Source organism: Orcinus orca, chromosome 15, assembly GCF_937001465.1.
Source record: "Orcinus orca chromosome 15, mOrcOrc1.1, whole genome shotgun sequence".
Classification (NCBI taxonomy): domain Eukaryota; kingdom Metazoa; phylum Chordata; class Mammalia; order Artiodactyla; family Delphinidae; genus Orcinus; species Orcinus orca.
Window position 1 is genome coordinate 18,687,171 of NC_064573.1, and position 17,123 is coordinate 18,704,293.

Genomic DNA, 17,123 nt, shown 5'->3' on the forward strand with positions numbered 1-17,123 from the left:
TTCCCGGCTTAGTCATTAAGCCCTGTCTATTCTCTTTCCCCAGTACAATCCTGCAGTATCTGTTACCTTTATTGTCACAGTAGTTGCTTGCCTTCTAATTAGTCTCTTTATCTCCAAGTTTTCACCTTAATAACCCACCGTCCCCACTGCTGCCATTTCCACAATGCAAATATGAACCTGTTGCTTTTATTCTCTGGTGCCTGCCCAAAGCGTTTGGAACAAAGAACTAACTTCCTAGTGCTTTGTTCACGGTAGTGTCTTCCACTGGCCCTGCCGAAAGTCAGCATTTCTTCATTGGCGACCACTGTGACTCTAATACATCTATTCTCCATGCTTCTTGTGTGCCTTTGCCATTTCCTGCATGCGGGATGAGCTCTCGTGCTCCCATGCCTTCACCCATTTGTTCTTCTGTCCTTGGAAGGCTCTGGATTTTGTAAGATGGCCAAACTTCAGTCAGACAGAAAAGAAGTGATGATACGTTACCTAGATGGCAAGCACGCATTGACATTAAAAGTCACGCCGGGTACAGATGTCTTCTGAGACCTCCGGCTACACCTGAAACCTAGGGATGTTCCCTGGCTTTTCTCATCCCCCAGGCACATGTTCAACCTGACACCAGCCGTCGATGGCTGTCGTTATTGAAACTGTTATCAGAGACCTCATCTGAATCGAAGAGCTATCCCAGCTCCTCCAGGATCCAGACTTACTGGACAGTCCACAGCTTGGCCCAAGATACAATAGATTACCTTGGTCAGGACAGCTGTATGAGAAACCATTGATTTAAAGAGCATTCATAACTTATTGCGACCCTTAGGCACGAGTAGATTTCTTGAGACAGTGTGATGGGTAATCCTTGAAAGCACATCTGCACAAAATGTTGCATCGGATGTGTAGAGGAAAGGGTGGTAAGAAATGTGGAATATGTTTATGAAGGGAAGTCAGATGAGTGCAGGAGCAAAATGAGGAGTAGTGGAAAAAATGAGAATGGTTGGAGGGGGGCCACCTGAATTTCGATGTTTTTAAGGAATAGCTTTCTGTGTTCAGGGAAATACACATCTGATATGCCAAGAAAAAGAAAGCCAGATGCCCTTCACTTTTAGAAGCATCCTGGTTTATAGTGCAGGGATCTCAGGCAACAGGATTTTTTTGCCAGTCACTTAATGTGGAGAGGCCTGACTTTTCATCTGGAAAATGAGCCTACCTCAGCAGTGATTGTGAGAATTAAATGAGGCAGTTTGAGTAGAAATACCTCACAATGATGACTGTTTTCATTGCTGGGGTGATGTTTAATAATCTGCTCTTCAGAGAAAAAAAGAGCTCCGATTTGTAACAGTTGCCAATTTCCATGGTGTAAATGCTCTTACCAGTGCCTGTTGTGAGTTACCAGTATGATGGCATTGAACATGGAGTTGGGAAGTTATGCACAAATGTAATGTGGGTACCAGCTCACCAGTGCTTTCTCTTGTCTACACCCTAAATTGCCAGTATCTCACAAGTGATGGTTCTAGCCTTTATATACCTCTCCTTTTTCTCATAGTCCATCTTTATTCTTCTTTAATAATCAGATGCTGCCCTTTATTTCTGTATGATTTTTCTCCCAATCTCGATGATATATTTCAAAGAGAAAGAGCCCTATTTCATATTCTGTATCCCTTTTGCTGTCAAATATCATGCTATAATAATCATAATCATAATAAAAATAGGAATTATCTTTTTTTGTGAGTTTCCACTGTGTTCCAGGTTCCAGGGTGACATTTTTGCTAAACTCCCTCTAATCATCACAGCAGTACTGGAGGGCGGAGACAGTCATTTGCATTTTACAGATGAGGATACACAGAATCCTCCATGTTAAGGAATTTCTCCAGAATTGCCCGGGGAGCAAGCGGCTCACCACTCACGGTTACGAGATGACGGTTGAAAGGAAGAATAGCTCCTGAACGTGTTGGGTTTATTTTCTTGAGACAGACAAGACTGAGCAGCCAGAGAACATTTGGTGCTCAGAGGGAGGAAATGCTAAGAGGGGAAAACAAGTCTGAAAGGGAGAGAAGGAGAGTTCAAAGACCAGTTTCCCCTGCTTCACAATCCTGTCTACTGCCAGCTCTAACTGCGTATGTTTGCTTTGCTTGGAGGAGAGAATCACAGCGCCAGAATTCATGGAAGTCTGTTTTGGAGGATGCATTAGTCAGGGGATGCTAATTGCTGGAACAAACAACCCCCAACCTTTAGGAGCTTAACACTGCGAGGGGTTATAGCCCTCTGGTCTCGCAGAGCACCAGGCGTGGGCTCTGCTCCCTGTAACCCTTCAGATCCGGGTTCTTTCAGGCCTTAGCTCTGCCATCCCCTAGGCCCTCAAAGGGATACACTAGATTCTTTGTACAGGGCTGAACAAGGACGGAAGAGAAAGTGCGTGAAGGATTACATGGAAGGTTGTAGGGACCAGGCCTGGAAAAGGCAGGCATTACTTGGGTTCACGTTCTGTTGGCCAAATTGTAGTCACGTGACCCCCGCCCCGTGACTGCAAAGGAGGACGGGAGATAAAGATTTCCTGTGTGGTCGGGGCGGGGGGGCGGGGAGGGAGGAATGGGGGCTGGCCAGTGAGCCCAGTGCCAGCCCCAGAGGGTTACACCAGAGACCTAGAAGTTTGGTGACCACTAGTGTTCCGAGACATTATCATGGGGCACCTTCAGCCTCCAGAAGACATTCGTTCGAGGCCCGTTGGTGGCCTTTAACCAGAAACGTTGTTCACCTTCTCCGAAGAAAAGATAATGCCTATTTCAGGAGCTGTTTGGAACACTCAAGGAAATCATGAAGATGGATCTGATTTGTGAACTAGAAATGATATCCAAACAATAATTATTGCTCAGAGATTTAAATCAAAACTGGCAGTGTCGCTGAGGGTGAAGGGAAAAAAGCTAATGCAAAAAGAAAAAGGGAAAAGAAGAGGGGGAAGTAGGCTATGGGCACTTGTTCTTTGGACACCCATGGCCACGTTTCCTGTAATGAAACGCGTTCCTTTTCATGAAGTCACTTTTATATGTGTTATAGAGGCTTTCCACAAGTGTCGGATTTTAACATTTTCAATTTTTGCCCGAAAGGTCATAGTGTCTTTAATGTGTGGAACTGATTATTATGTTTGATTTGTAAAACTCACCAGATCTCCTTATGCCACATAACTGTGGGCTTGCCTCTGGTTTCCGAGCAATTTCTTTACAGAGTCCTGCACGGTACCTTGAATTAAGGAGGGAAAAATAGCTGAGGGGTTGGGCGGGCCTTTTAAAGGTAAATTACAATACATTTGATACAATAAAGAGAAATTCATTTTGTCCTGTTTTGTATTGGCTGTACACCTCTTTGATTTCATTCTGTACTTTGGAGGCTTGCAGTAGTTCTTTTCTCTGGTGTTCTGATGTGTAACTGCAGATTTAGCGGTTTCCTTTGTGTACCACTTGCCTCCCAGAATTTGGCCCAGCAATTCAAACGATTTATCGAGGACAGATCAGCTGAAATGTGGCTCAACTTGAGTAAAGCAGAAGGAATGACATAAGGTTAGGTGACTGATGTGTGAGTTTTTGAATTTGATTTGGTTTTACATGGAAAGGTTGAAGCAATGATCCATGTATTCTAATAAAAATCATCAGTACAAATCAAATAAAATCTGGCTTAGTGGCTATTTTCCCACTGCGTCGCTCATGGCTGGCCTGCGCTGTTACAGACCACATTTGGCAGGCACGGTTTTGTCTCACAAGGAAATCTTAAAGTAACACTGCAATCTTCGAGATGTTAAGAAGGCATCTTTTCTAATCAAACTTTCTGCTAATCTCATCAGATAAATCATTATTCTCTACTGACAGCTCTGGCTTCCCCTGGACCCCTTCCCTGCTTCTTGTTTTCCCTTAAGATGCCTGGTTATTGTCATTCTTCAGGTCTTTGCTTCTATCTCCTTTCAAACTAATGACATTTCTTCCATTCCTGAGGAAGAGTTACAGCTTTTTACCATTCCTCGTAGTGAATTTGTAAGACCAATACATCATATCAGCTCATCTCTTTCTGACCAGTACTCCATTGGTTATCAGATAGGCAAAAGGCAGGCTACAGCCAGGTTGAGACCGACTAAAAGAAAAAAAAAAACAAAAACAAAACCACTCTTCCCATGAATTTGATGTGATTAAGCTTAAGAAAATGCCAGTTGTTTCTTCCTAATGCATTTCAATTTTACCCCGAAAAGCTGGACTAGGAAATTAATGCAGATGTGTTTTGACTCCTTCAGTTATGAGAGTGTTTTTTTTTTTTTTTTGCGGTCCACGGGCCTCTCACTGTTGTGGCCTCTCCCGTTGCGGAGCACAGGCTCCGGACGCACAGGCTCAGCAGCCATGGCTCACGGGCCCAACCGCTCCACGGCATGTGGGATCTTCCCAGACCGGGGCACGAACCCGTGTCCCCTGCATCGGCAGGCGGACTCTCAACCACTGCACCACCAGGGAAGCCCATGAGAGTGTTTTAAAGCCCTTGAAAGTGAAAGTAAGGAGGAGCAGCGTGGTTTGGGGAAAGCTACGGTCATTTTTGTCATTATAGACCTGACCTGTTATCACAGCTCGGGGCCTTTCTCAAACCGATGCCAGAAGTTGTGTCTTGCTGGTGAAATGGTGTCCTGTGGGTTACAGGGCAGCTCAGAGGGGAGATGGGCAATTTTGTTGTCATTGCTGACATAACTTAAAAATGTATGCTGCTGGATACAAAAACTCAATCATTATAATGCTATTTAACTTTCCTATGTTAGCAAGTGTTTTAATGAACTTTAGCAAGTTTTGGGTTACCAGTTAAAATTAAAGAGGTAATACTAATAGCATGAAAGGATAAAAATAAGTCTTATGGGGAATGGCCTCTTTTATCCCGGATAACTGCCTATTTCCTTTGATTTTTGTTTTCATCTTTTGAAAAATGGTGTTAGTCTGCTCAGACTTAAGTAGGCAACTCCTTTTGATGCCAACTTCATACTTTCAGTGATTCCAGATAAATCATTTTAAGTGAGATGAATATAAAAACCATTTTGGAAAGCAGAAAGCATAATACCGAAGTGTGGTTACGTTATTGTGAGAGAAAATTTAAAACCCTTAAGTCACTGGACTCAAGTCTGATCAAAAGCAAGTCACTGATCAAAACCAAGAGGATGTCAGTGGAACAAGTTGCAACATCTGGGAACCATTTTAAACACTGTCATTAATATCAAGAAACTATTAGTCAGTTCAAGTGTGTGTATTGTATTTGTGTGTGTATTGTGATTTTATACACACACACACACACACATGCACACACACATTTGTAAGCCCAACTGAGAAAGACCTTTGCCAATGTCTGCCAGGCATTTGGCTGAAATGGGATTGTGAGGAAAATTTTCTAAGCATTTATAAGTCAGAGTCGAAATCCGCCAGCAGTGTTTAGTTTATAACATGACATGAGCTGCATCCCAGGGTTTAAAGGGACCCTTTCCACCTTATATTGATTAGAATCATTTAACTCACTCAGTATTGTCTAATGTGCTATGTTTCATCAGATGGCCAAGTTCCTTTCCCAGTCTTTGCTATGTTTAAGATTTACTCCTCACTTTGTGACTGTGCCTAGTTCATTTGTGTATATAATCTCAAAATGTGGAAATATATTCTTTGTGTCAGTTTCCTTCCCACTTTTAAAAAATTTTAGATGTTTCCCACTGTTTTTTTTTGGCTGGCCTAGGAAAACGTCAGTAGATCTTTTTTTTCCCCTGTCATAAGTACTTGTCTGTCCATTTGATTTTAATTGGGAAGTGCTGCTGCCGTGGCGGGTCTCCTTTTTACATAGTGGTTTATAGAACGTGGTGGTAAGAGGCAAGGAACAGCATGGACACCAGGATGGATTATTTACGTTGGCTTTCTGCATTGCACTGATTCAAAAGTGGGTTGCTCAATCTTGTCTTCATCTTTGCTGAATTCCTTCAAAGTTAATAGTATAATATGTCTTCATTTATCCTAGTTCCTGCCTGCCCTATCCCCGCCTAGGTCACAAACCTACAGCGACTAACTGTATCCCATAAAATGTCACTAGTGTATATGTAAGCAATTGAGGGCTATTTCTTAGCCAATTGAATAGCAAAGAAATTTCAGTCACGTTTTGCATTTATTTCCCTACATTTCTGTGGTTTTAAAAACCAGCTGATCACAGACCAGAGGATCTGTAGGGCTGCCTAGGAAACTCCTGATATCAGGGTGGAGGGAGTACGTGTTGAGGGGATTTTCCCTTTTTACTTTATACACTTTTGTATTTTAATTTTTTTCAATAAGCACTTGATTAAAAATTAGTTTTAATGCTCTTAAGGAATCTCCCCATAGATGGCTGATTAGTTGCACAGGGAAAAGTTGTAATTATACAGTGGAGAATTCCCACAATACCTTGAGCAGGTGATTGAAATACCATAACAAATGAGGGCCAGACCACCAGGCTGTCATGAGGCTCTGTATGTGAAATCCTGGGAAAGACACAAGGCCACTTTTGTAGTATTATAGCCACCTGAATATACTCATGGGGAAGCATCAGATAAACCCCAGTTGAGAAGCATTCTATAAAATAACTGGTTTGTACTCTTCAAAAACACTAATATCACAAAAAGAAAGGACTGAGGAACTGTTTCCAATTAAAATAGATGAAAGAGACCTATTAAATGTGTGGCGTGATCCTAGACTGAGTCCTCTGCAAAAGGGGGAAAAAGTGCCAAACTGGAATATGGACTATGGACTAGATGAAATTCTTATATCAATGGTAGATTTCCTCATTTTGATAACTATACTAATTTTGCTCTTAGGAAATGCACCCGGAAGTAGTAAGGGATAAAAGGATGTGATTGATGGAGCCTACTTGCAGATGGTTCAGAAACAACAAATTACGTAGTTTTAACTGCATTGTAATTAAAAACTTTTTAAAATAAAATAGTAGAAAAACAGGGAAATTTGAAAATATGTATTTTCTCCGATTTCAACCCTTGATCTTTTCTTGATTAGTTTCCAGTGGTGCCAGGGTATCTGTGGGGTTTTTTTATTTGAAGGTTCCTGGGGGATTTTAATGGTCAGCCACATTGGGGAATTACAACTCTAGATTCTATGTTATCCTTTCAGAACGAGTTGCTAGAATCATTTTGAGATTGATCAGGCACCAAGGGGTAATAACAGAAGCTCCCTCAAAATCGGAGTGAGGGCTTCCCTGGTGGCGCAGTGGTTGAGAGTCCGCCTGCCGATGCAGGGGACACAGGTTCGTGCCCCGGTCTGGGAGGATCCCACATGCCGCGGAGCGGCTGGGCCCGGGAGCCATGGCCGCTGAGCCTGCGCGTCCCGAGCCTGTGCTCCACAACGGGAGAGGCCACAACAGTGAGAGGCCCGCGTACCGCAGGAAAAAAAAAAAAAAAATCGGAGTGAAAGGGTGAAAATTTATTTTGTTTAGTTTGGGGAGTTGAACGTGGTGTAATATTGTTGCATTCCTTTTGGTTTTTAGCCCGGTTGGAGAAGCCTCTGGTTGACCAGATGACTTACTGTTCTTTACATACCACAAAAATTAAATGTTCTTCAGATGACATTCTCTGACAATTCCGCTTACCAAAGTTGTACTGTAAGGTTGACTATCAGACTGTAAATTTAGGCAAAAGGTATCCTGTTGAGCCCATTAAGTAAAATAAAAAGATTCTCCCCCCGATTCAAGCTATTACAACTTCACATTTGTGAAGTATTTCAAATTCATTTTTAACGGACTGCTTCCCTTCAAATACATGTGGAGATAGATTTATAAAACTGTAAGCAGTTTATGCATTTTTGCAGTTTTCAGTTGTATGTGTTTGACACTGATTTACCTCTTTTTAATTGCAACAGAGATAAAGAATTAGTAGTTTAAAACAGTAGGAACTACATGTTCTGCTGTGATCAAGGAATTAGATAATCTGGCTTGTTTGTTTAAGGGGTCTGTATCTTGAGACTTTTATAGGGCAGTATTAAGGCTCTGAGCCTTCTTATTATGCCAATACCCAGAAGATTGCTTTAATGAGAAGTAAAGGGCCTTTTTCCAATTACAAGGGAATAACTGTATTAAGTTCCTGTGTTATGTCAACCTGCTTTGATTTGATTACTGTGAAAGAAATGGATTTATCTGTCAGTGTTACTTAATTAAGCCTTCTCATTGATGTTTTGCAGAGTAATATAGTGTGGTTTGCACATTTGAGCCTAAATACAAAGAAAATTGGCCTAAAACTGAGACTTGACCCCGAAGATAACATGTAAGATTGATTGCTTGTCATTGCCAGGTCAGAGGCTGCCGTGTTAAACACAGGTGGAAGGTTGGGATGTTGAAAAAATAAACTGAGAGTCAGTTTATGGGAGTGATTATTGTAAGCAAAAGGGACTGGGCTACAAAACTGGATTTTAGGGAAGATTTTTGAATATTTAAAGCTGTTTGGCTTCCCCAGTATTAGTCATGTGTTCAGAATAAAGGGCAAGATGAGATAAGACTAGAAGAAACAGGAGGGGCAGATTTTGTTAAAGTATAAAAGGAAGCAGAAGAAAAAACGAAGAGGAACAAATGCCATTTGGGAGAAGTGGACCATTGTGGTTTTGCAGAGCAATTACAGCCTACAGATATTTCAATTAAGCCAGCAGCCCTTTCCCAGAGCCTCACAAATGGCACCCCAGGGAGAAAAGAGGTAGAGGGGAAAAAAGAAGAAGAGAGAAAACTGTTCCATGTTTCATCTTGGCTCATTTTCCCCCTCTGTTGGAATACATTTAATAAATTATTGATCAAATAGACATTTTAAATATCAATTTGTATGTCTTCAGTCATTACAGTATTATGGATATTGCGACATAAATATTACATGTCTGATTTGGAAAACTCCTGTATAATTACATGTACTTGTTATCAGAGTTATATATTCTATTTTATTTAAAGATGAAGCATATTTCAAAATTCATTTCTTTGTTGTTTAATGTTTATTTTCTAAAACATTTACCTTTTATTTCTCACACTTTGTGACGTTTATTTGTAAATACATCTTTAAAAGGTACTAAGCACCGAGTTAAAAACCTCCCTAAGTTATATTCACTTTTAGCTTAGGTACTTTGAAGCTTATCTATTTAATATTGGCGTTAAATGGTATGCTGGTTTTATTTTCCAAAGTCTTCAGATATGGCATTTTACTTCCAATTGTATTCTTACCTAATTTGAAATATATCTAGCCTTCAAGAACATTATTTTAGTAAGACTGATTTTTATTAAGTGCTTTTAGACCGGTTACATTTCAAAAAAGTCAAAGGAGGCATATATAATTCACATTATTATACTCTTGCCTCAGTTGTTTGTGGCTCGTTTTCTTTTTGGGCTCTTACTTGGAGAGGTGAGCTCTTGAAAGGATGAACTTCTCTTTAAGAGGAAGACCCTGACTGGTTAGTTTCAAACATTCAAAATGGAAGTTTGCTAAATAACACCCATTTCTCTGTATTTCATGTTAGGTTATTCAAGTCACAATATTATTCAACTTAGATTATCATGATACTTCCAAATTATACGGATTGATATAAAGAGTTCAAATTTACTTTTGCCTCAGTTTCATAATATAACTGTCTACTCACCTTGAGTTTTCAAGAAGATTTCTGAGTTTCCGAATATGAAACACCACTGGCATATTTATAATATAATTGTTATTTGTTTTATTTTGTTACTTCTGTATTATCTGAATATCATGTTATATGATAACTGTAAAGTGCAGTTAACTCCACATTTTAAATATCTGAGATTATTTAGTGTTCACTTTTGAAAAACAGTTTACTTTGAACTTAAGGAAAATAGTATTGTTTCAGTGTTTTAAAAGATGTATTCATAGGGCTTCCCTGGTGGTGCAGTGGTTGAGAGTCCGCCTGCCGATGCAGGGGACACAGGTTCGTGCCCTGGTCCGGGAAGATCCCACATGCTGCGGAGCGGCTGGGCCCGTGAGCCGTGGCTGCTGAGCCTGTGTGTCCGGAGCCTGTGCTCTGCAACGGGAGGGGCCGCGACGGTGAGAAGCCCGCGTACCGCAAAAAAAAAAAAAAAGACGTATTTATAGAAGTTTAAGTTGGAGGTTAATAAAAGTTAAAATTTGCAGTAATTCCCTTCTGAACAAATTTTCCTACTATACTTTTCCCCCAGTGTATCCACATTTTACCTTTCCATATACAGTTGACATATTTATATGTATGAGCTGTAAGATCATCTTATATTTGACCTTTGAGTTTTCAGATTTATTTGATAAGGACATCCATGCATCCTGAGAAAGCCAGCGTGGATGGCAGTGCTCTGAAAATGGGATGCCCAGGTCCCTGTTTTTATATTTAAGGTATCTTAGAATTTGTGTGGAATGCATTGCCACAGACATCATCTTTTGTTAGTCAGATTTGGGAAGTGCTGGAAGTTTCTCATCACTGTCCAGATCACTCCTTTTGAAGCCTCTGTTGTTTCTTACAGAAGCCAGAAGCCGTGGTCATGGTTGTGTGGCCCTTGTCAATATCTGAAGCTCCTCCACCCTTCCTACCTCTGTCCTAGGACTCAAATCTGACTTCAAATTACTCTACTTAGAGTTCTTATTATACTGGGTGCTAGTGAAAATGTGCACATCCTTCACATGCTCTTTGCTGATGAAATATTTTGAACTCTGAATTCATCTGGCACTGATGGAGAGCATATGCCATCTCAGTTTGTGTGAAGGGCTCAGCCAGGGGTTCTTCCTGGACTAGGAAATTAGTAGGCGCCACAGGCGTACGCAGTCTGTGCGTCTCCATGATGGTGTGGAGGAGATTTACTAGTGTCTGTTATTGCAGAGAGAAGGGTTTGAGACCGTGTAGACTTCCACATGCCTCAGAATGCTTATCTTTCCAGGAAGAACTCAATCTGTCTCCCAATGCATTCTGAGTGTGTAGGAGCTTTCTTCAGGAAATCAGTATATTTCCACAAGGGTTGGAATTTGTAGACCCTTAGAGCAATGCAGGATACCACTTTGGTTGTTCTGACTTCATGAAGTTCTGGAGCCCTGGTTGTTTGGCAGGATCTGGGCTCTAAGTAAGGAAAGGCTGGGTACACAGTGCTACCCCACATCAACAGGGTTAGGTAACTCTCATACTTGTTCATCTCAAATCAAGGTTAAATTTACATAATATTTAGTCTGTGTTCTTAGCTTGGGCCTTTGGTCAGCACACATAATTTTGGCAACATATCGTTTATACAGTATACAAAAAAATGTTGAAGTGAGATGCCAAGAGGGTATTCGAAAGGTAAATTAAGTCACTCGACAAATCTAACGCTCACTGAATTCTCATGGTGATTGTGCTGCAGGGGGTTCACGGAGAATGTGGGACTTGATTACTTTAAACATATTGGCAGTTTCTAAAAACCAGGAGAGTATCTGAAAGTCTCTGACCAGCCACTTAGCAGAACAAAGAGTCATAAAATGTGAGACTCAGAGTTCCTTGAATAAATCACAAGTTTATCTATTTATGTGGTTTGATTACCTTAGATTTTGGAAGGTATTGGTAAATTTGGCACTCGTGGTAGGTATTGGTTACTGGTAGTCTGCTAAGTGTTTATCAATTATCAGTTAACTCATTTACTTTAACAAAACTGCTTTGGGTGGATCCTGAGTTTTCACTTCTGTTCTCCTTGACCCAAGAGGCCATTACATTTTCTAGGTTGGCAGATGTCCTCAGGGCAAAAAAATGTCTTTTCTTCCTCCGGGGGTTCCAGCTTTCACTTTGATTTTGGCTGGATATTTTCTTACTATCTTGTCAGCTCATTAGGATTTAGAAGAAGATTAAAATTTCTATCCATGATTTTTAGTGTTTTTTTTTTTATTATTTTGTGGTACGCGGGCCTCTCACTGTCGTGGCCTCTCCCGTTGCGGAGCACAGGCTCCGGACGCGCAGGCTCAGCGGCCATGGCTCACGGGCCCAGCCGCTCCGCGGCATGTGGGATCCTCCCCGACCGGGGCACGAACCCGTGTCCCCTGCATCGGCAGGTGGACTCTCAACCACTGTGCCACCAGGGAAGCCCTTTAGTGTTTTTTTAAAGCCATGAATATTTATTTATATTTTTTTAATTGAAATATATTTGGTTTACAGTGTTGTGTTAGCTTTAAGGTACAGCAAAGTGATTCAGTTATGTATATGTGTGTGTGTATATCTATATATACATATATATATCTGTATATATACTTTTTAGATTATTTTCCATTATAGGTTATTACAAGATATTGAGTATAGTTCTCTGTGCTATATAGTAGGTCCTTGTTGCTTATCTATTTATATATAGTAGTGTGTATATTTTAATCCCAAATGCCTAACTTATTCCTTCCCCCTTTCCCGTTTGGTAACCATAAGTTTGTTTTCTATGTCTGTGAGTCTATTTCTGTGTTGTAAGTAAGTTCATTTATATCAACTTTTTAGATTCCACATATAAGCAATATTGTATGATATTTGTCTGACTTACTTCACTTAGTGTTTTGTGGCAGAGTTGTCCCAATATACTAGCCTGCCCTGTTGAGAATGGAACTCAAACCCACTTATTTTACAGCTGACAAAAATGAGTTCAGATAGTCCAGTGAGTGGCTCAGACCATAGAGCTGGTTAATGCAGAGTCACGGCTGAAATCTAGGTCTTTATCCCACCTCTTTGTGCTGTGCTTTCTGACATTTGTCCAGTCTGTCTGATAGCTTTGATCTCGCTGTTCACATAAACAGAGTGGAGGCTTGAGTAACCATAAGTTTAATGAGTGTGGATGGGAAGTTGTAGAAATTAAAATTCATCTCTGTATATCTTTTCTCTAAATGGAGTGGTCGGTCCTAGTTCTGCCCAGACTTCACTTTTGTGTTTTGGTGCGGAAATGTCAGACGTTTTAGACGGGGCTTATGCAGAACTACTCAAATAAAATGAAAATTTGTGGATGGTCAGGTTGCCTCCTAAGGCAGCTGTCAAGCCCGTGGAAGTTGCTAAGTCTGTCCTTGTCTAGGGTAAAATAAGTTAGAAAATTTTGAACAGTGGAGCCCACTTCAGTCTTTTGGAAGAGTAGTCTCTATCATTCACTTGCTCTTTGTCTTTTTCTGTATGTGTTCCCATCTTGCATAGAGGGTGACAACAGAACAAGGGAGACACAAGAACTCATATTCAGACAGCTTCTATCGGGCAGTTTTTCATTTGTAATTTTGTTGCCTTAATGACTTTCCTGAATAATTTGGGTATTTTTATCCAGTGCTCATTGTGAACCTTGTTTCACTCTTTGCCCACTCAGGAGCTTCTAGAATTTTGACCCCTCTCTCGCAAATGTCCCGTCCATCACAGTGTACATTGTTGATAAGCTCATCATAGGTTTGGCTTGATATTTTCCTGCTTTTATTTTCCAGTCTCTTGAGTTCTTCACATATCTAGTTTTATGTATTTGTGTTGTGTAAATTCTGTAATCTTGTGTGGACACGAGAGTGGGCACAGACTCCGAAATAAATACATCCACTCTGTTTGGGGAGAAGTGACTGGTGGGTAACATTCGAGCTGGTCATGGAGAGATCTGAGCTTCTTACCAGGGAGGCATTTACTGTGGTGGAGAAGAACACTCCCTGGCTGTCACATTGACAGCACCTTTGTCTGCCAGCTCAGCCATTCACTGTCACCTTGGGGAGGGTTTTCTGTCCCATCTAAGCCTCTGTTTCCTCATATATCAAATGGTGATACTGTTAGTCTACTGAAGTGCTTGGCACAGTGTCTGACATATTTAAGCTCATGAAATGTTAGCTGCTGTTATTTTTTGAGACATAAGGAACAGTTCCGGCAGAGGGAACAGCAGGTACAATGGTGTGGAGGTAGAAAGTGTGTGTAGTGTCCAGGTACACCAGCTGGGAGTAGGGAGTGGCCAAGTGTAGGCCACGTGCAGGGTCTACATAAAAAGTGAGTCTGGGCAGGAGCTACTGGGATGTAGATGAGATGAGAATGTGGACCGAATGCTGCTGAAACCAGCCGCCTGGGCAGGGATTTTAAGACAGGGAGTGAGTTAGGCAGTGGGTGCAGGGTGGGACATGCATCTGTCTTGTGTTCCCATTGGAGGGGACTGGTGGTTCTCAGACTCCTGTGTACATGAAAATTACCTGAGGACCTCGTTAAGAAAGCGGTTCTCTTGGTCCTACTTTTAGAGATCCAGGAGCAGTAGGTCTGCAATGGACCCTAAGATGCTGACTTTGAAATGAGCGTACTAGGTGCCTGAGATGTAGATGGTCCTCAGATGCACTTTGAGATGCACTGCGATCGTTGTTGAAGAAATGCTTGCTAACTAACTGGCAGGTCTTGTGAAGCTCAGTGGGAGGGAAGATGGAAACAAATGTCTTAAAAATAACATATTTACATTCGTTACATGCCATGGCTTTGCGTCTTCTTGCAATGGACACATGAGCACTGGTTGTACAGATATTCTTTCAAAGATAAAATATCATCAGAAGTCATACGATTGTTCTATTAGGGTTGGGAGGGCTAGAGAGGTGTCTTATCTTCTCGATCTAGCAGGAGGCCAAGTGAAGGAAAAGCCTGTTAAAAGGAGAGCAATAAAAGGAAGGGAGCAGAAAGGAGGTGCAGCAGCGTGAGGTCAGGAAATGAGAATGATGGAATGGGAAAGAATGGGAAAAGAGCAGTCAGATTTGATTGGTTGGGAATCTATTTGTGAAGGAACCCAGCCAGTATTTAACCTGTTTTGAAAAAGCTAGACTTCCAGCACTTTTAATTAGTGGATTGCTCGCTTTTGAAATTGCCCAGTTGGGAATACTCAAGTTTTGATGTGTTTTATTTGCCTACTAATTAGCAGGCTGCTTGGTTGACCATCATTTTTCTTTTATTCTGTGGATGGACAATGTGTAGGAAGGTCTCTTGAAACACTCCAGCTTCAAATGCATAGGTCACTATGTATTTAGTAAGTGGTCATATTCATTATAAATCAAATTGTAGTAACATCTTTTTCTTTAACTCGATTCTTCCTTTTTGCTCTTTAATAGAATTTGTCCTCTAGCACAGGGCTTCTCAATCCTGGCACAACTGACGTTTAGGACCAGAGAATTTTTTGTTGTAGGGGTATTCTGACATTTGTAGGATGTTAGCCTCTGTCCACTAGATGCCACTAGCTCTACCCCACCTCCATGCCCTGCTAAGTCGTGCCAACCAAAAATGTCTGCAGACATTGCCACATGTCCTTTGGGGACCAAAATCATCCCCAATGCAAAACTGCTGACCTGGAATTACTATGGTCCCCTTTCCTCCTTGTCTCTGCCTTCTTTTCATGTTTAAAATCCTCTTTGAAAATTGAAAAGGTAAAATAGGTCCAAACAATACAAAGTCTTATGGTGGATACAACTTTATCCCTTCATTACTTTTTGGGCCAAATTTAAGAGGAGAGATCTCTCAAATTAATCCAAGCTGGCTGTTTCAGGTGAAAAGCAAGTCAAGATGTGCACACTTCTGGTTGAGATATTTTGTCGTTTATACTTCTTTTTTTTTTGCAAATATTTGACTTGGAGTTAAGGATGAAGAGAACTGTGCAGGCTACAAAACTTATTTGTGTGATAATCCCAAGTGTTCTAAGTCACTTCTTCATGTACTCCCCCCAATTCAGCCTCCACGAGATAGGCCAGGAGGTTGGATTGTTAAACAGCAGATTTGGGAAGGTATTGCACCTTTTCTCCAGACTTACTCCTCCGAGCTTCCATGACATCTCTTAAAGCTCGCAGTCACTGATTTTAGCTGTCCACAGGGGATAACTGTTTGCATTTGCATTATCTTCCAAAGTACTAACGAAAAGAACTGAAATATTTGTTTAAAAAGAGAGAGAAAGATTTCAGGTTTAGTGGTAATAGTTGTTGGTGGTTGTTTCTATTCCATGTCTTACTTATTCCATGTTCTAAAACGCCATGTACTCCACTGTACCCCCAAATAAATCAGTTAAGTATACTGTGATCACTTCTGCTGATAATCAAGTAGGAGTAATAAAAGGAAGGACAGTAGTGTGTTAAGAGAAGAAACAGTATCACTGAAATGTTAGAAAACACACTAAATGGGAGTATGTCTCCTGAACCGAAGTTTCACACCTCCTCCTCCAGTTCTGTCAGAGGAAGCTTGTGATCGCCGTCTGTTACCCACCATGATCAAGATAATACAACAGTGAAACTTTTCATACTCATAAAGAGCCTTTCATCAAAAATCTCAAAGCCATTTTTAAATATAGAGTGACTGATCTTTCCAACACTTTTATGTTTTGAGCAATGAATATGGTAACTTAGCTGTTAGACTCTCCATCCTTCAAGTATTTGCCACTTGAAGCACTGATGAAGCATCTAGTAATTGGTCAGCATTAGAACTTCGCTGGTGCGGAGTGTAGAGAATTCCAGCCTTCTGGGAGTTCATACAGTTCTCTTTGCCATCATTTCAAAAGAAAACATTGCTTTAACAACTTTCATATCCACATCTCGGTGCACAGATTAAGGATTGTAGCCAAACGGTGTGCCCATTAAAAAAGAAATTAAAAGACTGAGACGGCGTTGTCTTAAATTAAAAAGCTTAAAAAAGTCTCCTAATATCCTTGTCATGTCCCGGTGGAAATAGACTACTGAATCCTTTTTCGTCTTGCATGTTTTGTTCATGTCTGTTGTTTGGTGGGATAAGCCTTGGTAAGAGGACAGAAAGTGTCTAGGAGCATTATGGCATGATTGCAGCTGATAATTAGTATGGATATGTACCTGATTTAACTCTGTGTGTGTGTGTGCGTGTATTAAGACTGTGTTAGTGTATTTTTAACCTACCTTGTCCAAAAGATTTTAATAAAACTTTAAGTGAAGTTTCAGGTCTATAAAAGTTGAGGCTATGAACCACTGTGAAGGATGGAAGTAACTTTTATGTTCATACCTCTGGTTCCTGAGGGTCCAGTTCATTTCTGCTGTGAATTTAAATGACTTAATTTAAGTAGATGGGTCAGAAGCCACTGTCATCATGGTAGCCTCGTGCCTGATTCTTAATTAAAGGCAACAGGAGATTAATTTGAAACATTAATTTAAAAGTGCATATGCAAAAAGA

At 40.8% G+C, this 17,123-nt stretch overlaps 1 protein-coding gene across 25 annotated transcripts in view; it reads left to right on the forward strand.

Moving 5' to 3' along the window:
- Positions 1-17,123, forward strand: part of TCF4 (transcription factor 4) — a 361,473-nt gene that overhangs the window by 106,342 nt on the left and 238,008 nt on the right. The gene's annotated exons all lie outside the window — the stretch shown is intronic.